This window comes from Mauremys reevesii, linkage group 9, assembly GCF_016161935.1.
Source record: "Mauremys reevesii isolate NIE-2019 linkage group 9, ASM1616193v1, whole genome shotgun sequence".
Taxonomy (NCBI): domain Eukaryota; kingdom Metazoa; phylum Chordata; order Testudines; family Geoemydidae; genus Mauremys; species Mauremys reevesii.
Window position 1 is genome coordinate 79,570,648 of NC_052631.1, and position 26,587 is coordinate 79,597,234.

The following is a 26,587-nucleotide window of genomic DNA, read 5'->3' on the forward strand; positions in this document are numbered from 1 at the left end:
ATGAATGCAGGGATCAGATCCCACCCCCTCCCCATCAAACTAAAAAGTACAGCATGGGAGTGAGGGTGAAGAAACGCTTTGAGTATCCCCCCGCTAGCAGGCCCAGTGGCTGGTGATTCCCTGATGTGGATGTTACCTAAGGAAAAGTGAGGTTCTTATGAAGCGAAGGTGTGAAGCAGGTGGGGTGCATCCAGCCACAGAAACTGCCCCCTCAAGATTTCCACACTGAGTGGGGTGGCTGACATGGGAGCTCACTCTACCCATTGCAAGCATCCCCTTGTGACCTCTCTGGGCTAATGAAGCACCATTGCCATACTGTGATCATGCCATTGCACTTCAGGGGCACATGTCTGTCTCTGTCTGGATCCTCCCATCTCTACTTTCATCTTAGCCACACATCTAATGGCCTATCTCCGCTTTAAGAATCTGCTGGTGCAGCAGCATTATGCAATGGAAGAAGCGCAGGGCTGACAGCCAGGTGCCCCTAAAATGTAATCCCAGCTCTTACTATGATTCTTGCATCACTTAACTGCACCTAGATACCATAGTGATTGCTCACCTGAAGAAAGAAGGAAAGAAAGCACCTCTACCTCAACTTCCTCGCTGTAAGATAGGGCTAACAGTACTCATAGGGGAGTTGTTAGAATTAAATAGTTAATAGAGCTGTCAAATGTTTTTCAATGGAACTGAAAATGCTGTTTTGTTGAAATTGAAATGTTTTGTGGGAATGTGTCGATTTCAACAATTTTCAACAGAAAACTTTCTAAATGATTCAAAATAAGTCATTTCAATTTTCTCATTTCCATGCGACTCTCTCATTTTGTTTTGACCTTAGGCTATACCATTTCAACATTCTCTAGAGGAAACATTTCAATAAGGTCGTTTTGATGTTTCCAACGTCATTTTGTGAAATATTTTGAGATTTTGACTTTGTCCCCATTTAGGATAAAAAAATGGTAAATGGGACAGAAACATGGGACAGAAACAGCGAGGACTCTCGTGGCACCTTAAAGACTAACAGATTTATTTGGGCATAAGCTTTCGTGGGTAAAAAAACCCACTTTACCCATGACAGTTTATGCCCAAATAAATCTGTTGGTCTTTAAGGTTCCACCAGACTCCTCGTTGTTTTTGTGGATAAAGACTAACATGGCTACCCCTCTGATATTTGGCACCAGGGGACAGAAATTGTTTCCTGACAAGTTCTACTAGTTACAGTTCATATCGTATTGTGAAGTTTGTGTGTGATATAAGTACTAAGCCTTATGATTATGAAGATGATGAGCAGTTTGGAAACGCCTATGGGGAAGGACAGATTGTGGCTCCTGGGGTCATTTCCCCTGTTTAGAGTACCAGGAATTGCCCTGAAGAGAAATTTAAAATTCACGTGGCAACAATATAGAAAAAAACAACCCAAATTGTCCTATTTGCATATGTATTTCCCTTCAGCCTCAGAGTGAATAGCTTCCAAAATCACTCTGGTGACAGCATTGGGTTATTTTACAGAGTGCTCCAATATATATGCCGTATGCAGCAATTGATTGGTTATACATACATAAAAAGAACTGGCTTCTGGCTTTACAGAAGATGTCTCCACAAAAGCGTAATCTCCTGTTCCACCCTCTCGTTTAGGGAGAGCTCTGTTGAGCCCTTCACCTAGTGGGGTCCCCAGAGCTTGAAACAAGAGGCAGCCCTGTGAAATCAACATGGCGTGGCTTGCACAATATCTTCCTTCTTTAACCACTCACTTGCTCCCCAGCCAGTTTGCATCACTCTGCCTGACCTGCTGCAGCAATTGAGGCACAGGGACTGCATTAGAAAAAGGGGACCCAGCTTGGGTGGCCTGATCATGGGCACCATGATCCACCGCTCCCCAGCATGTGGTGCCATCTCTAGCTGGTTGAGGGGAATCTCTCCAGCCTCTGCCACCTGCTCTGGCATTAGTGACAGGACTCCAGTCAGCAGATGACACATTTACAGGCATTTTCAGGGTGAGGGTTTATGTAGATTTATGTTAAAATATTCATGCATCTCCCCTCCTCATTTATTTTTATTGATTTGCAAATGTAAACCTTTGTTCTGTGCATAGTCCATAAACCTGACAGTTTGTCAGTAACTTCTGATTGAACATTTTAATATCCTTGTTTTCTCCTCTCGTAGTCTCTCCGTTCCACCCTTCCTCCAGGAATCTCAGATTGGCATAAGAGAAATGTTAGACAATCTTATTTCTCAGAACCCTGGTTCCCTTCTATCACCCCTGCTCTCCCCCACACCCCCTGGGTGCCAAATTCCTGCTCCTTCTGACGCACACACAACCTCCTGTCAGCTCTTGTATTTTTGCCATTTTTTAAAGTTAATTTCAGCCCTTTTTATGATATGAGTCGTACAAGGGCTGAGGGGAAAAAAGAGAAAGAGGTGATCACTGCCTTTGTTGCCTCCTTGATGTAGGCTTGAGTGGGTCTCTGCCTGTCACTTTAAACGGATGTATTTAAAGCAAATGCAGAAATTGCCATCCAGAGCAAGGCTTGTAATAAAGACGTCTCCATTTCCAATATATATTTATATGTATTTTAGGTTTTGTCTGGGGGACTTGAGGAAAGCAACGGGAAATGCCAAGCGTTGACATGTCCGTGATAGAAAATAACTCAGTTCTTTTACTGTGAAATGCATGGCATTTTCCAAAATGACATTTAACTGAACAGATCCTGCAGGCAGAGCTTTTGCTCAGGGCGGCTTTTCAATGGGTGATGCTTCCTGTGTGAGGCAAACAGGGCAGCAAAAGACCTCAGAAGCCTGAGAGTTCGTTCAGGACACATGGCAAAGCCTGAGACCCTGGATGGAGGGTGCTGCTCTGCAGTATGTAGCTCGACTGGTGCCGAGTACATTGCAATTAATGTGCAACCAGAGTGCAGCCACTCTGCAATTAATATGTAGCTATGGAGAACGAGTCCCTTGTAGGCCACATGCTGAACGTGATCCTTGAGGTCAGGTCATCACGTGGGTGGCCTGTTGTTTTGCAGTGATGAGGTAATGGGGGCATTCATCCATCAGGCAGTGAAGGACTGACTTATGAGGAAAGATTTAAAGAGCTAAATATGTCTAGCTTGGCCAAATGACAGCTTCGGGGGAAGGGGCAATATGATAACCATCTATAGTATTGAAAGGGTGTAAGCGCTAAGGAGGGAGAGGAATTACTTAGTGGAATGGGATGAGAAAACATTTAGGCTGAAAACAAAGAAAAGCTTCCTGCCGCTGAGATGTGCAAAAATAGCCTCCAAGGGGAAATATCATCATCTGGGTCCTTTAAATCCAGGTTAGACAAAACACTGTATTGCAGGGAACCATCCTGCACTAGCCCCAGGGCATAGGAGACGAGTGACCTGTCATACTAGGTCTTTCCCTTCTCTGATTTTTTTGATCCTAAGGTGTGGGCTGTGCGCTCTTGGGAGGCCGCACTGTTCTAATCACGAAGAGATCCATTTTTGATGACTGTTCCTTCCCTTCCAGCACCCAGCTCAGTTTTGGGGTGATTGACATCACTTGCTGTTGCTGCTTATGTTCTGCTCTGATACCCTGGCCTAAATCAATGAAGACAATAGCAAGATTCCCATTGACTTCACTGGGCTTTGATTCAGGGTCCTACACTCAGGAGGGCTGGTCTGTCTCCACTATGAGGAGAGGTTAGTGCCTCCAGTTGTCCCACCCCGCACTGTGTCCTATTGTATCCAGGGGAGGGAGGACGTATTGCAGGCTCAAGACTGTGACATTAGACCAGTCAGGAAGGGGGTTCAGAGAGTCTTTAGTTAGACATCAGCCTCTGTGCCCCAACATGAGTAAACGACATCTTACAATCACAGCCACCAAATATTGGGACCAGAGAGATATGACCCACTCATGTTTAATTTTGCAGGCCCTGCCCTGTGGTTATGGTGAAAATCACACCTGTAATAAATACACCTCCACTGAAATAAAGACACCTCTTCTCAAGTTCTGTCCTCATTAAACTTCTCTCTAGTTAAGCAGGAGAGTTATTTATTCATTGACTTAGCGGCCCTCTCTCATACACATTCCCCTGGAATGAGGTTTATATTTAATCAATCTATTAGCAGTGACGGCATCTCCCAAGCTCCAGTTATCATGGATCTTCTTCCAGTCAGCAGCCTGGATGCATCTGTTTAACAGACTGCAGTGAGACACTTACTGAGTTCATTATTTACAAGAGGAAGTCTCTGGTGCTGGTAGCTAGCAGCCCAGAACCATGATCGCTTGTTTCCCAAACACGTTTGTTTGTTGGCTGAACTATTGAGGCAACTGCAGTCCCAGAATCACCAGCATAATAAACCCCAAAGAGCCCTAAATTGGGAAGCAGTTAAACATTATTGTACTTAGAATTTTTGAAGTGATTAATTTGAATCCTGCTTGAATTATCCATTCTTCTTTGCCCAGTTGCCATCATATTTCTTCCAGTGTCTTCCTCTGTCTAGTGGCCAGAGCCAGCTGGACTCAAGCATGGTGTGAATAACTGGCTTGGAGGCCTGGGGAAACTGTAAGAGGAGCTAAGCAGCACAGAGGGAAGACTAGAGGAGGGAGGAGTTCAGAACTTGCAGGCGACGTCTCTGCGACTTTCTAAAAATGTCCCTATTAGTGCCCATGGTGAGCCTCGATCCCCACGCTGCTCAGTGTGCAAGGCATGAGAAAGACCCTGACATCTCCACTTCTGGTGTTGCAGAAAGAGTCTGTAGTGAGAATGTAGCTGGAGGTTCAGTGGAAGGAACACAAACAAGGCTCACTCTCCATAGATGCACTGGTGGCTTGTCAGCTCTGACAGGAACACAAGTGTGTGTCTGTCAGCAAAGCTAACACACAGGGCATAGAACCAGATGGGGAGTAATAAGGTGCCATGTTTATAGTCATGTTTCTTACCCATAATCACGCTTTAAAGAGGTGCAGCCAGGGGCAGTAGGACAGCTCATTTCTCACCGCCCTCTTTTAGGCCTTTAAAACATAAGCTGGCCATCCAGCGGGAGGGTCAGTGGTTTCCCCTTTCCTCAGAATCCAAAGTCTAGCCTTAGCCCTCTCCAGGTGCCCAGGGCTTAACTATCTTCACAGTGCTCCTAACAGAGATGTGATACTTTGAAGAACAGTCTGAGCCAGACACATGGGATTGTGGGACCAGCCTGCAGGAGGCCAGTGAGACAAATAGTGTAACAGGATATTCTGAAGGACTGGATAATTTTATGACCATTAATAACATTTGCAGCTACTGCATGTGAGCAAAATCAGTGTTACAAGATAGCAAGACCTTGTGCTTCAGGGCTTAGGTTGACGGATTGGAGGTGCTGAGGCGGAATCTCTTTGCTCCCTGTGTCACAGCATGGAGCAATTGGCCAGGAGCATTATGGGATGGCTCTCTTTCCTCTAAAGCATCTGGTATGAGACATTGGTGGAGCCAGGATAGCCGGCTAGGGGAACAAATGGAAAGGCAGTAGGCGGCCCAAGGGTATGTTCTGTGATAGCATGAGAAAGGGTTCTAAACCAAGTCCTGGAGCCATAAACTGTTATCTGTCCCATGAAAAGGGAGGGTTATTTTTACAGTCATTGGACAGAATTCACTCTGGAGGGCATGTGGGATTAAGGATATGTTCCCTTTGCTGGATCAAAATGTTGAAGGTCCTATACAAACAGAGGTCATACCGTTTTTTTCTTTATCCCTCTCCAGCAACATGTAGTGATCTCTGTCGGGAGGAAAGGTAAACCTACACAATAGCAATTTTAAGTCCAGTTAGCATTTCCTATCAGACTGTAGCCATGTTAAGCGAGGTGGTTGTAAATGGACTGATGTCTCTCCTAACCTTTGAAATTCCTTACATCTCCAGTTTGCACTACAGCATTTCCACATTGTCCGTAAATTAATGCCTGGCTGGGGTGCGTAATTACCAGCTCCCTAATGGTCCAAAACATCCCGAAGGGCTGACGTTTCCTTTTTGATTTGTGACTCCAAGGCAGAGTTGTAATTACCAAATCGATTTTAAATGCAGTCTCCGCTGACAGACTATTGGCAAACAGCATCTCTGAGTCTTCTGCCATTCATAAAAAAAGAGGAAGCCCTTGATGAATATACCTTGATCTGCGGCTGCTGTTTATTTAATACAATTTGTGGGAGATGGTATTAGGTTTTATCAGGGAGCTGCAGCTTTGGAAACGCTGCTTTGGCAGGAGCAGCTGAGCTGAAAAGTTGGGTTGGAGCTGTGAGCTGCCAGAATCATTTTTTCACGATGACCCACCCCTCACCCCTTCCCACTCCCCCTCCCCCCCGCTCTGCGGCTCAGACATTATGATTGATACAATGGTAATGGGAGAGTATGCCGAGTTCCTGGGCTGCCTGATCATAAGCAGGTAGATGATTGGCTTCCAAAAAATAAATAAATACAGACCCAGCACATTTTCTGGGTGCTGATGCAATGCTGGCAGGTGGCCTAAGAATCAGTCAACATCCACTCGCATGGCGTGCAGGCCCAGAAACCCGCTGAGTGATTATCTCACTGTGCTTGGCACTAGCTGCCGCTTGCTCCAGAGTGAATGTTGCGCATTTGTGCAAGGTGCTGGAGGAGAGATTTAACCGCACACTACTCACAAGTGTTCAGTGCCTTGGCTCCCCTGCTGTAAAATGGGGGTGATAATGCTTCTTTTCTCCCAACCTTTGTCTAGTTAGATCAGTGGTTCCCAAGCTTGTTCCACTGCTTGTGCAGGGAAAGCCCCTGGTGGGCCGAGCCGGTTTGTTTACCTGCCACGTCCGCAGGTTTGGCCGATCGCGGCTCCCACTGGCCGTGGTTCACTGTTCCGGGCCAATGGGAGCTGCTGGAAGCGGCAGCCAGTGCATCCCTCAAAAGAACCGCGGCCACTGGGAGCCGCGATCGGCCGAACCTGTGGACGCAGCAGGTAAACAAACCGGCCCAGCCCACCAGAGGCTTTCCCTGCACAAGCAGCGGAACAAGTTTGGGAAACACTGAGTTAGATGATTGTCTGTTCAGGACAGAGGCTGTCACTAGCTATGGGTTTGTACAGCACCTAGCACAATGGGGCCCTGATCCCAGGTGGGGTCTGTAGGTACTGCCATCATAGAAATTAAATAGTCATAATATAGAAGGCTTCAGTCTTTCCTGCAGAGGCTGTTTAACCCTGAATAGAACCTTCTGGTTCTCCTCCCATCTCCTCCTTCATGGCTACAAGGAGAGGTTGGGGGAACTGGGCTTGTTTAGTATGCAGAAGAGAAGAGTGAGGGGGGATTTGATAGCAGCCCTCAACTACATGAAGGGGAGTTCCAAAGAGGATGGAGCGTGGCTGTTCTCAGTGGTGAGAGATAACAGAACAAGGAGTAATGGTCTCAAGTTGCAGTGGGGGAGGTCTAAGTTGGATATTAGGAAACACAATTTCACTAGGAGGGTGGTGAAGCACTGGAATGGGTTACCTAGGGAGGTGGTGGAATCTCCATCCTTAGAGGTTTTTGAGGCCCGGCTTGACAAAGCCCTGGCTGGGATGATTTAGTTGGTGTTGGTCCTGCTTTGAGCAGGGGGTTGGACTAGATGACCTCCTGAGGTCTCTTCCAACCCTAATATTCTATGATTCTATTCTATGATTCTAACAAGACTAGTGACAGAAGAGGACCAGGAAGACCCAGATTGGCACTCTAGGTTTGGACAGAAAGGTGGCAGGGCTGTCACATCAGGGATATGTTCAAAACAATAGATGCATAATGGAGAGGTTGGGCTTCAGTACGGGGAAGGATGGGCAAAACTTTAGCTGCAAAATTTCCTTTTTGTCCATTGTTTTGCAGAGCCAGGTGAGAGGACACACAGCTCAGCAGAAAACAAGATGTGAGAGGCCAAATTAGTTGTATGTAGTGTTGTTGTAATGAAGTAATGCAGGGATTGAAATAAGAATCACACAAGCATTCTTAAGCTAGACAGAATGGATATAGCTAACATCAGCCAGTCCCGTGGGTCTGTACATACATCTGTCTGAGAAGCACTGTAAATGGCCTTTCCTGCATGGGGCTCTATTGCCCTTCACTAGAGAGAGATGAGATTTTGGAGATCCCAAGAACAACTTCCAGGTACATTTTGCTCTCTTGTTGTCTCTTTCTCTTGCCTACAGGAAGCTTCCTGGTGAGTTCAGCAAAGTTCTGCTATCTGTGAATTTTCTCCCAAACACAGCTGAACACCTTTCAACACCACAATAGTTTTGCTATCCAGAAACCTTGGCAAGAGTGTTCAGGAGAAGACAGAATTTCAGCAATCCTCATTCAAAGAGGGATTGCAGAGATTTTGTTGTCTCAGCACTTTTGTTAAAACTCTCCTTTGGTGTTTCTCAAAGAGCTAAACGTTTTCTAGGGCCTGATGCTGAGAGCTGCTGAGAGCATGCAACACGCAGTGAGCAAGGGGAATTGCAAGTGCTCAGTCATTCTCAGGAAGAGGCCTTTAATGCCTGGATAATGCAGTTATCAAGAGGATTTGCAGGAGGACTTAAGCCAGGTTGGCCTCCACATTCATAGCTGCTGTTTGGAGTGGAAGATGTTTCCTGGGAACTGGCTCTGGCAGAGTTCTACAGTGGCTTCATTTTTTATTTCTGGCTGACACACTTGTCATTCCTGGATTACTATTGGGTTACCCATCCGCAGTAGGGTGGACGAGGTTTATCTCACCTTCAGTCAGCACAGAGAGCTGCTGTCTAGATTAGAAAAATGAATGGTCTTAAAAAGTAAGGTGTGTTGTAATTATCAGCTGCTCCTTTCCCTCTCTTCAGAAGGGAAGGATGAATTGCTTTGATGGCATCCCACTGGTCTGAGATATCGGATATCCCTGAGGGTGACTCAGGGGGCAGGGCTGCACAACACAAGCCATGAGGGTGGAGGGAATTAAATGGAGAATGAAGAGTACCTGGAGTGGAGGTGCAGCAGGAGTAGGAGTTTTTATGGAGAACTATTTCTTTTTTTTAAAAGGTCTGAGTGAACGGGACAGTGATTGTGCGGCCCTGCCCTTCTGAGAGCAGAAGCTAAGGATATGACATAGAGGGTTGATAAATTCATCATGAGAACTGGATGCCAGCCTGATGCAGTAGCTCATGCTGATAGAGATGATTTCAGAGACCAGGAATCTGAGAGCAGTTCAGGGAAACTTCAGGCCTAGATATTTCGAGGAAGGAAAGGTACAAAATGAAGGATGGGCAAACTGGCCCTGCCTGAGACTGAATCCAAGCTTTTCTGAAGATTGAAAACATTGCTCTTTTGTTTTTATTTTTCATTTGCCTGCACTTTGTGGATTCCAGCCAGAATCAGAACCAAAATGGCTGAAATGCCATGAGTATGCGCCAGCAGCAGAGGAAAGCAAATGAGAAGGGCTGTTCTCTGAGGGGTGGGAGATTCAGATGAACTCAACCTCCAGACCTTCTGGGGGTATCCCTTCACAACTGAAAACTGCAGGGCTGACATGGCACTGGCTACTGGGGGAGCAGCAAAGTTGATCAGTGGAATCTGAGGGAGACAGTGTCTGGCTGACTAGTGAGGACAGCTCAGAAGATTAGGAAGTTTTCAGACCGCTGGGTCTAGCGGAGAGTAGAAAGACGCTGAGAGGGGTGTGGGAGAGGCAGGCTGATAGAAGAGCAAATATTTTGGCTGCTACCATGGAAAACTACCTGGCCTGTTTTGTTTCCTAGATTAGTGATGAAGGATAAGGACTTAAGGGAAAGGGAGGGAGAGCAGCAGTTAATCCACTGCTTAACATTAGAGGAGAGAGGCAGAAGGTAAATCAAACAAGAAGGGCAAGGAGAGAAAAGTTAACACTGTATGTACAAACACTAACAGCCAAAGTGCAGAGATGTCAGATCTCAAGGCAGTTAGTTGAGGCAGGGTTTAAAACACCAGGACACAGGCAGTTCATGTGAAGCTCTAGGAAAGGTGATAATATGGGACAGAAGAAACAGAGAGGGGATAGGGTTGGATTTTCAGGGAGAAGTAGCATGAATAAAGCTTATGCCCAAATAAATGTTAGTCTCTAAGGTGCCACAAGGACTCCTCAGTTCTTTTTAATGAATACTTAGGTATTTTTGCTGCTGCAGCAGGGGGCGGATGGGTTAGAAGTTCAGGATATAGTGATGGGGGGCTCACTAAAGGCCATGAGGCAATCAAAACCTGGTGACAGAGTGAAAAGGTGGTTTCCTCCTGAACACTGGCCAGTGGGGACTGGAAAGGAAGATGATGGCAAATTCCCTAGAACACTGATTCTCTCTGAATGCCTGGCGGAGTTAGCAGGGCTCCTTCAGTTTAGGGCCTCTGTTTCACACACTGGGATGAGGGGCAGAGGGGAAGCGGAGACATTTTGCACCTAGCAAAGGAAAGGGAGACTACATAAAAAAGGCTGACCTGCTTCTTACTGCCACGCATATTTATTTACTTGTGAGGTTTGCATAGTGTGTGTGGGGGGTGGGTCCCTTGGGATTCCCTAGCACACTTGAAATGAGGGTGGAGGAGGTGCTTTGGCGTCAGCAGTAACACAGCCCCTAAGGCAGGCGAACAAAGGCAAAGAGCTCTGCCCTTAATAGCATTATTAACCGGGGTCCCTTCCGAGCTGCATGGCTATAAGGATTGCTTGTTGGCAGATCATCCAGAGGTTGCACTTTGTCTGACATAGCTGAGAATTAACCCCCCTCTCCATTCACCCCCACAAACAAATAAATAGAACATACCAGCACCAGGGCCCCCTGAAATCTGTCCCCTGCCTCTTAGCAACACCCCCGCAGCTGCTGCAGGCCTGGGCTGTGCTTCTCTGCAAGCATTTCTTACTCTCTTCCTTTCTGTTTCCACGTTGGGGAGAGGTAGCTATGTCAATCAGCCTGTTCAGGAGTGGAACAGTGTCAGCCCTTGCAAGGAATTTAGCTGCCCTTTTAAGACAACTTAACTAAAGGAAGCAAAAAAAAAAAAAAAGGCAAGCTCCCTGGCACATTGCGGAGATTGAGATGCGAGGGACAGATTCTGCTCTGGGTTACAGTTGTGTAAATCCAGAGTCACTCTGTTGTGTTCAGTGCCGTTGTGGGTCCAGATTACATCCCTGTGTCTGAGAACAGGATGGGGCCTCTAACTTTATTTATTTATTTGTGCTTTGCTCAGGGCTAGAAGCCTTTGAAATGAAACCTAGTGTAGACTACATTTCATGGGAGACTTGGACAGGTTATTTGGCGTTGTGTGGAGGGGCGGGGCGAGAAAGAGGTGTTGTTGGGGATACAGTCTATCAACAATTTGTACAAAGCCTCGTCAGTGCAGGAGACACTAAGAACTTCTCTCCCTTCCTTCTGTAGCACAGCACTATTTCGAACATTAGCCAGGGGATGATGGGATTTGCAGTTTACTCTCCTGGGTTTGCTAAGACTATGGCCGTCTCTTTCCTTGGAGTGGTGGGTTTGAAGGGCAGGGGTCTGTAGTCCCTTGGGAGTGGAAATGGGCCTAATCTTAAACAAACACCCCCTGAACTTTGGGATTATTTGAAACCAGATCTGAACTTTGGGGATCAGGCCCCATGTGTATGTGGGAGGGTCAGAGACAGGAAGAGACAAGGGCATCTCCAGTTTTGTGGGATCTGGAACAGCTTGGGCTGTTCAATGCCCTAGAGTTTTATTGGCTTCAATGCCTCTGTAAGCAGAGTTCTCTCCTTCCCTTAGAGAAGAAGCCTGGCAATTCCACCATTTTAGCGGGAAAGGGCCTTAGCACCATGATTCCACAATGAAATGGGACCTCGGGAGGAACTGGGTTTTCACATTTTGTGCTTATGAATGTGAGGGCTGATTGCACTGGCCAGAGGCAGACATAGTGCCAGAAAGTCCTCCATAATGCTGTCCAAAAGGCCTGTGAGCTCTCTGTCTCAGAACCTGTGTCACGCACTGCACCTCTATTATTCAAGTTCTAGGACTTGGTGTGGAGTGTGTCTGGTATGGTTTTGCACTGTGATTAACTGCTTGACAGCTGCTGAATGTTCCAGGTACGTCCTGGCACAAGACCTGCATTGCTTTTGCATGTGTCAGGTATATTAACATTCCTTTGATTTCAGCGGAATGTACCCGTAAATGACAATGCCTGCACAGCAGGTGCAGCTGGGATCTAGTAGTAAAAGGGTTAAAGAAAGATCTCAGCTGAGACCATCAAACTCGTGTCACTTGCAATAGCCAGTACACCAAAAGTGCTTGAACCAAGAAGTAAAAGCTGAATGCAAGGCACCCTCAAAATCATTTCATACCTTTCCTGGATTAAGTTGCTTGCTTAATGTTGTGTAGCCAGAGATAATTTTAAGCGTGTTTTGTCAAGTGTGTTGAAATGTGTGTGTCTCTGTGTTGTGTCTGGTATGCGTGTGGTGAAGTGTATATTGTGTGGTGAAGTATATATTGTGAATATTATAAAGGGTATGTGATTTGGCCTATGTATGTATCTGTTCAATGCGTATGTGTTTGTACCTGATGCATGTGTGTCAGTAGCATGTGCTTATGCAGAATGTGTTTAGCTGGTGTTGCGTATGATTTGTGCGTGTATGTGCACATATGTTTCTGCTTTGGTTGCTATCATTACAATGTATTTACCACTGTGTGTTCGGCAAATATACTGTTTGTGCTTTGTATTAGTCCAGCCAAATTACAACTTCAAAGGTCTCAAGTTCAGCAGGGCTCTTCGTCTCTCCCTTGACTGAGGAGCAGTCGCAGGGCTGAAAGGTTTCTTATTTATTTTTTTCAGTATGAAGTTAAGGAACCACTTTCCATCTGGAACCATGTGGAATTTTTGCATTTGAGATATTTAACCTGACTTTAATTTGAGTTGAAATGTCTGATATTTCTGATAGTAATAACATGCCCTGGATGTAGAAGAGGGGAAAAAAACACCAAAAAGCTCTTACTGTTCATTTCACAGAAGCATTCCAGCCGGTCCCTGTTAAACGATTCCTGGCATGCTAATGCACGGCAGACGGTAATGGAGAGCCTAATCAGATCTGGGGAGCTCAAAATCACTGGAGCGGTGGCAGAGTAAGTGGGTGTCCATGAGAAACCCAATATTTCTGAATTCATTTTTCTTCTGGCCACCATCCATCTATTTGCTGTGTGCTCGCTCCCTCCTTGTCCCCTTACCAGCCCAATCCCACATAACCACCCTCAGCCTGCTCCCTATGACTTGCAACAGCTGCTATTCCACCTCTATCTATAGATGGTGACAGTGAGCTAACTGTCCATCAGCATTCCTCGGAACAGCATGCAGCCCAGGGCACATTCAGCACACTATGCCAGGTAACTGACAGAAGGCGAGAAAGTGCAATGAGTCCTATTTTTTTAAATACCAGCGAAGAGCCTCTCAGAGGCATTATTTTATCAGGAGAAAATTAGACATTTGCCATTTATATCTTGTTGGGTTCATTACATGGAGATTGCATTTATCTTGTGTGCATAATTTACCTCGCTGCTCGTTTAAAAAAAAATGTTACTGCCAAGGTTGGTAGGGTTCTAAATTTGAGCTGCTTTTCTACCCTGCTTGCAAACTTTGTGCTAGTCTTTCTACATGGGTATCTTAAAAGTAATATTTAAGAAAAATGAATGGCAGCAGTCTAATGCTCTCAGTCAACACTACAATAACTAAGTGGTATGGACAGCTCCCGCCTCTGGGTAACCCTACAATAACAAACTGTGGGGCACTGCCTAATGCTTATCAGCACCCTTACAATAACAAACAAGCATGCATATGTGCCGGAGGAATTTTTCCTTTAGCAAAGACAGAGAGTTTGGTTTCAGCTTTCCAAGGGTTAAACAACAACGGGGCAAGAAAATAATTGTAAAAAAATTAAGAAAATACAGCCTGCAAAGTGGCCCCATTTAAATTTCAATAATGTCTTTAAAAATGTTACTTAAAGGAATATTATGTTATTACAAATCAGATTTCCTGACGCTGGTCCAGACATTGTGAACAACTCAATAATTTCACTGCTGATCCCAAGATAATGAGCAGACTTTAGCACACCGCTCTGCAGCCGGGCTCGAATGTTATAGATATTAAGGCAATCCTCCTTGCACAAACAAAGTGCCCAGGCTGACTTGAGCTCAAAGGTATAGCTATGCCCGCCCCAGAGTAGCAGATCCAGGGACTGAACAAACTCCAACATCCAGCATATGGACACCAGTGCTGAGCAGAAAAAAAAATGCTTTGGGGGTCCACATCAGCTTCTGTACATAGCAGGTCAAGACTGGTCACTCTTACCAAATGCCTGGAGAGGATCCCTGGGGGGTAGAAGATTCTCCAACCTGCTGAGCAAGAATTAGTAGAGCTGACCCACTGTTTCTTGGTTCAGATGATAAGAGCCTGACTTGGGTTGTTATAATCTGTATTACATTTAGTCTATGCAATAAACTTTTCAGTTTATTGATGCCCGACTGCAGTCAATTATAGCTGAAGTCACCAATGGATTAGTGTTTCCAGTGCATGGTGAGTGACCAAATGGATTGGAGAGGGAGATTAAGTGGGGGTGGGCTCCGTGGGCGTGTGCATCAGCCTGTCACCTCCATAGTCCTCAATCTTTTCTTAAATCACAAGTGAAAATAAATCGGGGAGTGTCATTTTAGTCCCTATTACATGTGTCACAAAACCACTATGCAATTCAGCATGATTGGCAGTTTCTGCTTGAGGGAGGCCCAGGACTGGAATAGCAGGGGGTGCTGCAGGTCAGGATTGAGGAGCACTGGCAGAGCTGTTAGGGGGATGGAATGAGCCCAGTTCTGGAATAGGAAGAGGCGCTGAGGGTCAGGAATAAGATGCATTGGTAGAGCTGTGTGTGGGTCTCAGGAGTGGAACAGCAGAGTTTCTGTTGGCCAGGATGGAGGAGCACTGGCTGTGCTGTGTGTGGGAAGCATGCCCAATGCCTGCCTGCATTATACTTGACTTCAGCCAGCACTGTCAGCCTGTCACTTTCATAAAAACTAAAACACTGTCAAAAATTGACTTTGAAAACAAATACAGCAAAGTGTCAGGGCCTCAGTCCCTTTCACATTGCTTTCCCTCATCTCTACATTGCGTAACTCAGGTCTCCATTACACCATCATCTAATTCCTCCCCGCCCCCGCTTCCTGATTCTACTCTGTTCTGCCCGAGCACTCCTCTGACCTTACTCCTTTCCCTAATGCACCCAAGTCCCCTCATCTATTTTCTCTAGCCAAGACTGCACTGACCCCATCACCAGCTGTTTACATGCCCTGAGAATTGAGGGCTCCTCTGGGCAACAAATCTGCCCCTCAGAAAGAGAACTCCAGAGCTGGTTTTCTGCTCTGTTGGGACCTCACGTGAGAGCATCCCGCAGCCTCCTACTGAAGGCAGGGCAGAATCAGGCCATGCATTGCCTCCACTGCTGATACTATTGCCAGAAAGAGGCTGGATGGGCCCATGGCCTGATAAGTCAGTGCAGGTTTGTGGGACACTCTCACAACCACAAGAGATTACTTGTATAGCTTGTGCCTAAAGCAGGCTCTGTCCACTTCTACAGAAAATAACCCTGTCGCAAGACTAAGGGCTCCATTGCTGGCTCACTGTGATGTTTACTAACCTCTCAGGAAATTCAGTATTATCAGCAGAGGACGAGATACGAGCACTCATTTGAGACTTACGCAAACACCTAATTTGGACTGGGCATGCTTAGAGACTTACTGCATGTATCAGCATAGTCACTCCCATACTAACATGGCATCATCGCGCACTTGGGAAGCAGAGTTTATTCATAGGAAGCTGACCAGGCATGAGAGGGAGGGCATGGGATTTGTTTCAAAGATGGTTTACAAGCAGTCCCATTCTCTGCAGCATTCCCAGAGGAAGGTGCTGAAGTGTAGACATCAGCCCCTTTGAATGCTGGTAATAAAAATCCAAAGCAGAACTTGGACTCTCCATTCTAGCAGAACAGACAGAGCAAGCATCTCATTGGGTGCACTAGGCATGGGCCCTGGAAGTAGCCAGGGGCCAGACTGCTCCTTGGCAGAAAGAACGTGCAACTCCATGGACTTCAGTGGAGTTTTAGCTACTCCCAGTCATTTTACATTTTGCTTGGTAACCCTAGGACAAGAGGTTGTGTGTTTCCAAATCCCCTGCCATGAGATAGTACAAGAGCTGGTTAGAGAGTGAAAAAAATCCCTGATTTCTCCATATATTTGACTCCAAGTGCTGCGTTTGTTTTGCGATGATTTATGGGATCATATTATTTGTTATTTGTGAGTAACCGGACAACCACTGAGGATTCATTAAAATGTTCACAAGCCCAAAAGTCTAACACATAATTTGCATGAATAATTAATTGCCAAAAATTGAGATGAGAAAGTGAGTTATTTGCTATTCATTATTCATGATCCTACTGTTTAAAAAGATCCAGTTATCCAATCAGGGAGCAGAAACAGGGCCATGTGATTTAGATGACCAACCCCACAACACGAATAACAAATAGTCAGATTGCAAATAACCTGGAGGCTGGAAATTATTTGTCCGGACTATTCAGCATATCCTTATGAATAATGGATGCATGTGAATGAAATCATGATCAGGTAAAAAACAATTCACAACCCTGAAAACAGGGGCTTAATTCATAATGAATATGACTCAGGCTGAATAGTGTGACCAGCTCTATGTAGCATCATGACTGGCTCACAGCTTGTTTTTTGTCACCTTAAGCTCCATATAAACACCAACCAGACCTACATTAAAGTAACATTAAGAAACGATCCAAGCCACGAGATGAAGGAAATTCCCCCCCCCCCCTTTTTTTTTTTTAATTTCGACTGAGCCTTTTTTGGTGTGAACCCTGGCAAACAAACAACTGAAACCAGTTCCCAATTAGGTAGTTTTGGCCTCTCTGCAAGCTATAAGAAGTGACCTAGCTGAATTTAATCATTTCCCCCATCCCCTCGCAGTGAGATTCTAGCACTTATATAAAAGTGCTTAGTTTGGAAGCACTTAAATTCTGGTTGCTGATTGCTAAACCCAGCTGGATTGAGGCACCGGGTATGCCTCACGCTGCCTGAGTCAGACATGATGTCACTTTCCAGCAAGACCTTTGAAATGCTACTTACCACCTTCATTTTCAAAAGCATCTCCCAGTTTATGCCTATTGAGAAGCACGTCCTCCCCCAGGAATGTTCGGGTTGGGCCACAGAGAGCAACAATGGAGGCAATTGTCTCTTCACATAAATTGCTGAATGAATAAAATGGTACCCTCCTGTGCCGCTTGCCCCCATTCCAGCCTATGCTCTCCCAGGTGTACCAGAAAGAATGTGCTGCTCATTTGAAAGAGGCCCGGCAATTGATATAGTCTGCAGCTATATGGAATATGGCCTTCTCAGATCTCACAAACCTAGCAGCATCGGGTTGGGTCAGTATGTGGATGGGAGACCATACCATGTACTTCAGGAAGCTTTAAATGATTCAGTTGCTGGCAAATTTTCTGCTGAGTCAGCCTTACACCACACTCCCAGCCTGGTACTTGGGATTCTGTGCTGTGGGAGATGCTGTCTTTTAGATGAGGTGTAAAACAAGACTCAATGACTTGTGGTCTATAATGATTCTGGGGTGATTTTTCTTAAGAATAATTATGTTAGCACCGTTGCTATAAATTCAAATGGCATAAATACATTCAGGTTAAAATTTCCCTGCAGTTTCAGTTGGATTTTGTATTCTTATTTGCTTCCTGTTCCCAGATGGCTAAACAGTGTTTTTGTGTGTGTTTAAACAGCTGTCCACTTCCATCCCAGAGGTGGCTGCATTCCAGTGAGGAGTGGATTGATCTCTGTGTATATAATGGCCCTGCCCTATGCTGCATTGTATAGAGCATGAGCCCCCTCTCAAAAGACCGAAAGGGTTACTGAAAGCAGACACTGGAAATGGACTGAAAATTCCGAGGGCATATCACGAATTTCTATCGGCAAAAGGAGGCCGAGGAGAGGCTGCAAAATAAATAATCACCCCAGTCCGAGCTGCAGTAGAAGAGGAAATAAAGCAAAATGAAAGCACCAAGCAAAGCCGTTGTGTCTAACAGGAATCCTGACCCCTGCTCCGTACTCCCCTCTTATATGTTTTTCTGACTTCATCGCTATTGTGGGCAGATGCCTTTGAACATGATTTATTTGTTTGTCTTGGCATCAAAACAAGGAGTCCTGAGACCAGAAAAGACTATCAAGAGCCCACTTCCGAATTCTCCTTCCCCTTTAATCCGTGCACACACACTGCCCTTGTGCTGCTGCAAAGCTTTTGTTACCAGATCCAACAGGGGGAAGGGAGCAGGCAAAAGCTGATGGTCTTAAAACAATACATTTCACTGGCCCTTGACCCGAAAGGTCAGACTCTATTACTGTAACTGTCAGAGGTGATTTTCCTAATGGGTCCAGATTCTGGAGAGGAAAGTGTCTCTCTCCAAACTAATTCATAAACAATAACAATGGGACAAATTCTAAGTTCCTCACTTAGGCTATGTCTATACTGCCCTGGAATTGGACTCCAGGGGTGTGAATAACAGTGTATACCAAAGTGCTGCTCTGTAACTCCCTCATGTGGACACTGCAAGCATGAACTAAAAGGTTCCTATTTGGCAGAAATGTAGTCCTCTTGGAAGAGGATTACGCTAGGAACCAGGGCTGGGCGGGGGGGGGAATTTGCCCTGGGCCCCACAGGGGCCCCGCGAGCTCTGGCCCGGTGACGGTCCGGGTCTTTGGTGGCATTTCAGCGGTGGGGGGCCCTTCAGTACTGCCGAAGACGCAGAGCGACTGAAGGGCCCCCCGCCGCCGAAATGCTCCACGAGCCCTGGCCCGATGGCGGTCTGGGTCTTTGGTGGCATTTCGGGAGGTGGGGTGTTCCGTCGCTCCGGGTCTTCGGCGGCGGGGGGCCCTTCAGTGCTGCCAAAGACATGGAGCGACTGAAGGCCCCCCCTGCCGAAATGCCACCAAAGACCCAGACCGCTGCCAGGTGAGTACAAGTGCCACAGCTCCCCCGCTTTGGCTCAGGCCCCCTGAATCCTCTGGGCGGCCCTGCTAGGAACCTTTTAGTTCGCACCCACGGTGTCCACATGAGGGAGTTACAGTGCAGCACTTTGGTGCACAATGCAATTCACACCCACATAATCCAAACTACAGGGCAGTATAGACAAGCCCTTAGGGTCAGATTCTGTTGCCCATACTTGCATGGAGTAAGTACCTTACTCTGCGAGCAGTCCTATTGAAATCAAACATCCACTGATATCAAACAGAGCAAGGATCAAACTCAGGGTTCAGACCAACAATAATAGCACAAACTAGCCCAAGAAAATATTGGTGTGATTCCAAAGGTCTTCATGCCTTCAAAATTTCTACTGCTGGATTGGGGAAGGGAGAGTTAAAGCCATGGCCAACCATCCCCCAGAGTGGATTAGTTTGCTAGATTTTCAGGCCAGAAGGGGCCATTAGATTACGGACTCTGACCTTCTGCATAATACAGGCCAACATCAGTCTGCCCAGTTAGTACCCAAAAGCTTGCAGTTGCAGCCACCACTATCATCCACCAATATGTTTCCTCTCTGTCTCACCAGCATACAAAATGCCCATCAGTCTTGCCATGCAGAAAGCTATGCTATGAGCCAATGAGAAACTCTGCCTGGTCCCAAGTGAGGCAGCACTGATTGGCTTGCTGCATCCCAATCTCACCCTGATGGAGTTTTATTGTGTGCATATTCCCCTCTTCCATCCAACAAATGAGTTCCCCACATTCTGGGTGGAGCCTGTAGGGTCCCTGGTTTGATAGGTGATTGGCCTGGTATTAGACTATAAATGATATGGTCAGCTCAGTGTTGCATGCAGGGCTGGGTGCATGGTGTATGTATAACTTGTGATGCCCTGATGAGTTCATGAGCCCTCTAATCTCCAAGATTTAGTGTACAGATCTGTAGTGTAGGGAGGAGAGGGCAGAGCTCACCCACCTTGCTGACCTTCTGGTAACGTTCATTCAAGTGTTAAAAGCTTTGCTGAGCCTCTGGCTGCTTCTGAGAATGAGAGAAATTGAGATGGATATAGACAAGCTCCTTCTTCATCTGGTCTGCAAGATAATGAGCTGGAGACCTCACTGGGCAGATACTCTTGGGGGATTTTCAGTCAGTCCCTTCTGGTTTCTTCCAGGTCAGAAATTCTGAGGGAACAGCTTCTCACATTGTATTGGAATTACTCTGAGCCCCAGCCCCGAGGGTACCAGTAGCGAGCCCAAGGTATCACCTCTCAGAGGCAAGCACTGTAGGTTCTTCAGCAGCTAGGCCTTGTAGGCGCAGGGCTGCCCAGAGGTGGGGGCAAGTGGGGCAATTTGCCCCAGGCCCCACAGGAGCCCCGCAAGCCCTGGCCCGGCGGTGGTCCGGGTCTTCGGCGGCATTTCGGTGGCGAGGGGCCCTTCAGTCGTTCCGGGTCTTTAGCAGCACTGGAGGGCTGAAATGCTGCCGAAGACGCGGAGCAACTGAAGCTGCCCCCCCTCCCCCCACCACCAAAATGCCGCTGAAGACCTGGACCGCCACCGGGTGAGTACAAGCACCGCAGCTTCCCAGCTTTGCCCCAGGCCCCCTCAATCCTCTGGGCGGCCCTGTGTAGGCGCTCGCCTTGGTGGCTCCCAATAAGCACTCAGGCACGTGGTTAAAGTAAAGGTATTTATTAGGGCTGGCAGAAAAGGGGAAAAGTGCAGCTACCCTGTGTACAGAGGGTTAACAGTTACTGTTCAAAGTGAGGAACAGCAGTTTCTGTTTGGGTCTCTGAGGCAGCCCAGATGAGAGTCAGGGTTGGTCAGTCCTAGAGCCGGGGTATCCTCTCCAGATCAGTCTCCATTCAATAAGCATTTGCTGGTTTTCAAGTCAAGCTCAGTTAGTGTATCTCACTCGGGTGCCTCCGCATTGGCTTCTTGCCCAGCCACTGCTGCTCCTCCATCATTTGCGCACAGACTTGGACCCAGCTCTGTCATCTGGTAGACACGAGCTGTTCCAGACGTGGCTCTGTCCACAGTCCTTGGGGCTTCCCTCCAGCTCCCTGCTGCCATGCAGCTCCCACTCCCAACCTCCTAGTTCATGAAGTTTCCCCTTACCTGTCCAGGGGAAGGGGATATGCATTGGGAAGGGGGCTGATGGGAGCTGTAGTCCCCTACTGTGCTCATCCATCACAGTAGGGCTATTTCCAGCTCCAGCTGAAGCCCACTGAGGCTGAGGCAGGTTTTGGCATTGCCAGGTGATTCACCAGGGTATTTATAAACCTGAAGGAAAGTCCATTTGGGCTCAGGCCTGGTACAGGGTGATTCCATGATCAGAGATGGGCTGCCAACTGCTAATAGCTGCAAATGAGCAGCAAGGGGCGCAAGCCTATCTGAATCTGAATGCCCATCCAGTGCAGGGGTGTTAAGTTTGGAGTTCTGGGGCATGCCCATTATACAGGCAGGCCTGAGCTACTCAGTGAGGATCTGGATCTGAAACATCTCATCATTCGGGGAAATGATATCCAAGATTCTGGGTCAGGCCCATCACAGCTGACCTCACTCTGTGGAAGGTTTAAGACTTTCTGCTGCTCACACAGCTCCCTCACACCTGCAGCATCTGTATGTTAACCTAGCACAGCAAACTTTCTATGGCCAAGGAAGCCTGCATGGAACTCCCTTTAGATGCCAATGATACTGCTCCCTTCTTGCCTACAGGGGGCTCTGCTGAGTAACAGAGGAGAAAAGCTCTCCTTTGCTGGGGAGTGACTCAGCCCTGGGTGTTTGGCACGGCAGCACACCGCACTAACTCCAAGGCCACACACTAATGCTTTCTGGAAGCCTCTCTCACAGACATGGGAAATGTATATTTATTTATTTTACCCTTGCCATACTGTCCCCCTCCGCTCAGAAACGTGACACTGAATTTTCTACATGGAAAATGCTGAGCTGTTTGAACAGGTTTCTCTATTCCCAACTCACTCACCAACGCCACAGCACAAGATTTATTGACTTTTATTTATTTATTGTGACGTAGTCATTTCTCCTTTTGGGACGGCGCAATGTGCCAAGTGAAGAAGGCCTGGAAAGCCCTCAGTGTGAGTCACTGCTTTAAGCCTTTGAACTGCTTTGTTTCCTTTGGTTTAATCTCCTGGCTGCAGCAAACATGCTGGACAAAGCTACACTTGTTTGGGGAGAGCAAGAGCTGGTGCTTCCTGGAGGCAGATAACAGGGGTGTGGCAAAGGGTGGATGGGAGAATGGAGGAGCATTTCTGCCTTTGCAATGCACACACTTCTCTCTGCCTTTCTCCAGCTCCTGTGGGCTCAGACAATACTGACCCTTGCAGCTAGGGTGGCTGTCTTGGCCACAGGGGATGTTGGTCCATTTCAGTAGCAGGGTGTCAGGGAGTTGCCATGAGCAGCGATATCCCGGAGTGGCCATTTGGAGTGCCCACTGAAAGCAGGGATACGGGCTCTTTGGCTCCCCAGCACTCCCTCCCCCTCGAACGTAGACGTTCCCTTTCATGTCTGCATCACATTGCAGAGGCAATTGCTGAAAGGTGCTGGCAAAGCAGTTCGTGGGGAAGTTTGCTGGCCTTCGTGGAAACCCAAGGGGCTTCCCTTTAATTTTCATAGGTGGGGAAGCGGGAGAGGGAAACAAATGACTGAGTAAATGCTTTGATTGGAACCTGGAGCAACCAAATGGTGGCTGCCCAGGGACTGCCACCCCCAACAGGGGCAGCCCTGCATACTTTCGCCAGTCCCTTGTAAGATGCTCCAGACACAGCTTTTCCTCTCTCTCCTGTTAGAACAGCTGTTGGTGATTCTCTTCCAAAATGGTTGGCTGCTGGCAAATAATCCACACTGGAAGTACCGTGTGCCAGATGTGCACAGCTGCATGTGTGCTACTGCCGCTCCCTCTGCAATGCTGGACGTGCTACATGCCAGGGGGTGCTGAGAAGGGGGTATGGTGTCTGTCAAAGAGACAGTCCACAAGTCTTAAAGCATCTGTCAAACAATGGTATCACCTCATTACATGTTAAAGAGCTGTAGAAATGAGAGCTACTGTGCAGAAGACCTATTAGGTCCATCTTTCCTGCCAATGTGTGCACATTCCTGAATGCAAATTCCCCAAGGGGTTTACACTAACCCTGAGTAAGTCCAGTGAATGGGGTTTCCATGATTTCCTTTGGCAGAGTAACTTACAGTTCAATTAATTTTACTGTTAGGTCATGTTTTTATGTCTAGCCTGAGGTTTCTTTTGCTCTTTTTCACCCCATTGCTCCTTGTTATTTCCCCTTGGGCCATTTGGTGTAACTGGTCTTTCTCCTTCAGCCACTTGCAGTTGTTCAAACTCTTGTTCCCTTCTTAGGACTTCTCGGGTATAGCTATTTTATTTCCAAGTGTAGAGAGTCCCATAGCACCAGCTCCTGAAAAGTGCTTATTGACCTTAACTCTTTGGTCTTCGTGGGATGCTTGACACACAGGCCTGACACGCCGTCCTTTTTGTCTTTCCTCACTGGACGGTGCTTCTAGACCCTTCATCTTCTTTGCAGCACTTCTTCCAAAATATCAGTGAACCGGAGACTACAGGATGTTGTCATCTACTAAGCTATGTAAACTTATATAAAAAGGCATCTATATCACAGGCAGAAACATGGTGTTTTCTTCCTATATCTGATTAAAACAGATCCCTAATGGGAGGGACCCATAAACAAAGTGTCAACTGTTTTGCCAATATTCTCCTCCACAGATAATAAACTGAGCCAACGATAAATCTGGTACAACGTCTTCATCTCTAGAAGAGTACACGGTCAAGTGCATTTGTTTATGAGGGGCAAGGACGCAGGTGTGGGCGGGTGTGACAGAGCATGGGTGAGTGTGGCCAGGTATGAGTGTGCATTTAGAAAGGATGGCTCGTCTCTCCCTGTATTTGTGATGAGCAGAATATTATTCCAGTAATAATTTCTGATCTTGTTCCTATTCCGAAGGTCATAGAGTGTGGGTGGAGGAACGAGTGACCACAGGAAGTTCAAACCACTTCCTTTGGCTTTTCCTTTGGCTGCAGCTTTGTTCTATTTCTAACAAACCTCTGTTGAAACTTTTTAAAAAAAATCCAGTCATTGGATGTGTTCAGCAGTTGGCAAAGGCAGGACGACAAGAGGCCAAGGGGACAGGAAACCCAGCCAGGTCCTGAGCTGATCTATTCCTGATTGCTACCGAAATCAGTGGAACCTACCCCAAACAGGGGGGCAAATTAATGACCTTTCTGAATCACTTCCTGGGGTCGTTCCGCTCCCATGGGCTGAGAGAGAGCCAGCTGTAGAAATTGATGAAATAGTAAATTGTTCTAACTAGTCCTTTGGCTGGACAGACCCTACTCCTCCAGCAGGGTTTTCTAATCGCATTAGAGAGATGCGTTTGTTTTTTCATCTCCGGTTGTTGTGTCCCTTGGGGGCCCCCTCTCTAGAGCCCCTTTGTTTGTGAACAGAAAATACTTCCAAAATCTAAACTTGGCTTAGAAATCCTGAAACAGGTTATAAATCTCCCGAGCCAGCCGATTGACACACACACCTGCTGGCTGCTGTTATGCAGCTGGGGAGAAAAAAGAGAGCAACCTTGCTTTTTCTTTTCTTTTTTTCTTTTTTTTTTTTTGGCCTTTCTAAAACTATTATTATTTCCATTCTCATTTTCAAAAGACATTTTTACAATATGAAGCAAGGGGGTGGGGAGAACCCTGCAGCCTGGTTTGTATTTGATTTGCCTGAGTGACTAGAGACACCAAGTAATGAATGAAACCAGCAGGGGATTTGTGGCAATGGCTCTAGCAGGGGATAGGGGTTATGGGACCAGAAGGAGATTTAGGGTAATGGAACCTATAGGGGAACTTAGTGTGATGAAACTCACGGGACAGTTTATAGGGTGATTTGAGGGTGTTAAAATGAGCAGAGGATATTTTGGGATGATGGCACCAGTGCTGGGGGATCTGCTTTAGGAATGTGAATGAGTTGGGGGTAACTTTGTGATTTTGATTTGATTTTAAATCAAAGGAAAATTATGTTTGTTTTTTTTCTTTCTTTTAATTGTGTGTGGGTAAAATCCTAATTCAGCAAGAGGAATGGGTTTCAAACCAGGGATTTTTATTTAATTGGCGTATTGGTGCCCCAAGAAAGGAAAAGAAACCTGTGCAGAACTGCAGTCCCTAATAAAAGGCTCCTTTTCCACAAGTGATTCATTGACTTTACTAGGAGCGTGTTTAAAAAATAATTTTGAAAGAAAGGACCAAGATTTCCAGTGCCTGTTTGTAATATTAAACCTTCTAAAGCTACAAGGAGAGGCCTGTAGATATAATTGCACGTTACCAAAATCCTGCATCCATATAGCCAATTCCAAACAGCTCTCTGAAGCTAGAGTGGTTTCCCCCAGCTGCAGCAGGGGCAGGAAAGGAAAAAAGTCCAAAGGCCAAACATTTGTGGACCCTTTTCATCTCACTGTGTGTGTAGTATGCAGAGTCATATACTGGCCTGGCTCTCTCCCTTCTGGACTCAGATTAAAACAAAAATATGGCCACAGCCCCATATGTTAAAGGTTCCCATCACGTAGCACTCTGAAACCAGGACTGTTTTCATACAATCCATGCCAGCCGCAGGGCAACTGTGTTTCAGGGTTTTGACAGTGGGTTTTCTAAACATTTGCAGTAAAGACCAAAGGACATGAAATAATAATACCATTGGGGAAAGGTTGCATTCTCTCTCCACCCTGACCTCTGTAGGGCCAGTAGGGAGTAGATGGACTTCTTTCCAACATTGCTGCCCAGCCTGCTACCGACGGCAATCCTTGGAGAGCTCCAAGCAGGGAAGGAGGAAACATGGACGGAGCTGTGGAAGTGGATGAACCTCCCTTTTGTGAGGGAAAGTTGGGATCACTGCATGGCTCAGGGGCTTTAAGTTTTTTTGGTTGTTTGTGTGCTAAGTTCCTCACTCAGCCTGGCTAATACTGACTGAGAAGTGGCTCCTTAGTCTGGTGAGTGGGGATATTCAGCACATCTGATGTCAATGGGAATATACCAATATTGCTTCCAAATCACCTTTACATTGCATGTGAGACAATCCCTTGGGATGATGGTTCCATCCCTGTATGGTACAGTCATTGTGAAGGAGATGTTGAAGGTAGGAGGAAGGCTAAGGAGGTGAGACCCAATTTCTGAATGGTCAAAGAAATTTGAAAAAGCCAAGCAAACGAGTTCGGGTTAAAACAAGCCTCAGTCCAAACCTCTGCCACAAACACAAACCAAAGACTGAAAAGCCCTTCTTGAAATTAAAAAAAAAAAATCAAGACTCTTTTTTGTCATTACTGCTTTCTTTCATGCAACCTCAGAAATTGAGATCCTGATCCACGCTGAAGCAGACCCAGAAAACTGAAAATATCACGAGAAGGGAGGCTATTTGGGAGGAGGGAGCCTTTCCAGCCTGAGCTAAACCCAAGAACCACTGGGATCTTCTAGGAAGGCCTGGCTGAGTAAGATTTCCTGGCCAATTTGCACACCAAAGATGTTACTTAGAAAATTTGGAAAACCACCCA

The 26,587-nt window shown here is 46.5% G+C and overlaps 1 long non-coding RNA gene across 1 annotated transcript in view; it reads left to right on the forward strand.

Annotated features, from left to right (window-relative positions):
- The window catches only part of LOC120371473, a 79,697-nt gene extending 61,669 nt beyond the window's left edge, over positions 1-18,028 (forward strand). Inside the window, exons 3-4 of the long non-coding RNA XR_005584386.1 lie at positions 12,944-13,056; positions 17,778-18,028. This is a non-coding gene — a long non-coding RNA (uncharacterized LOC120371473). The remainder of the gene's footprint in view (positions 1-12,943; positions 13,057-17,777) is intronic.
- The last annotated feature ends 8,559 nt before the right edge of the window (positions 18,029-26,587 follow it).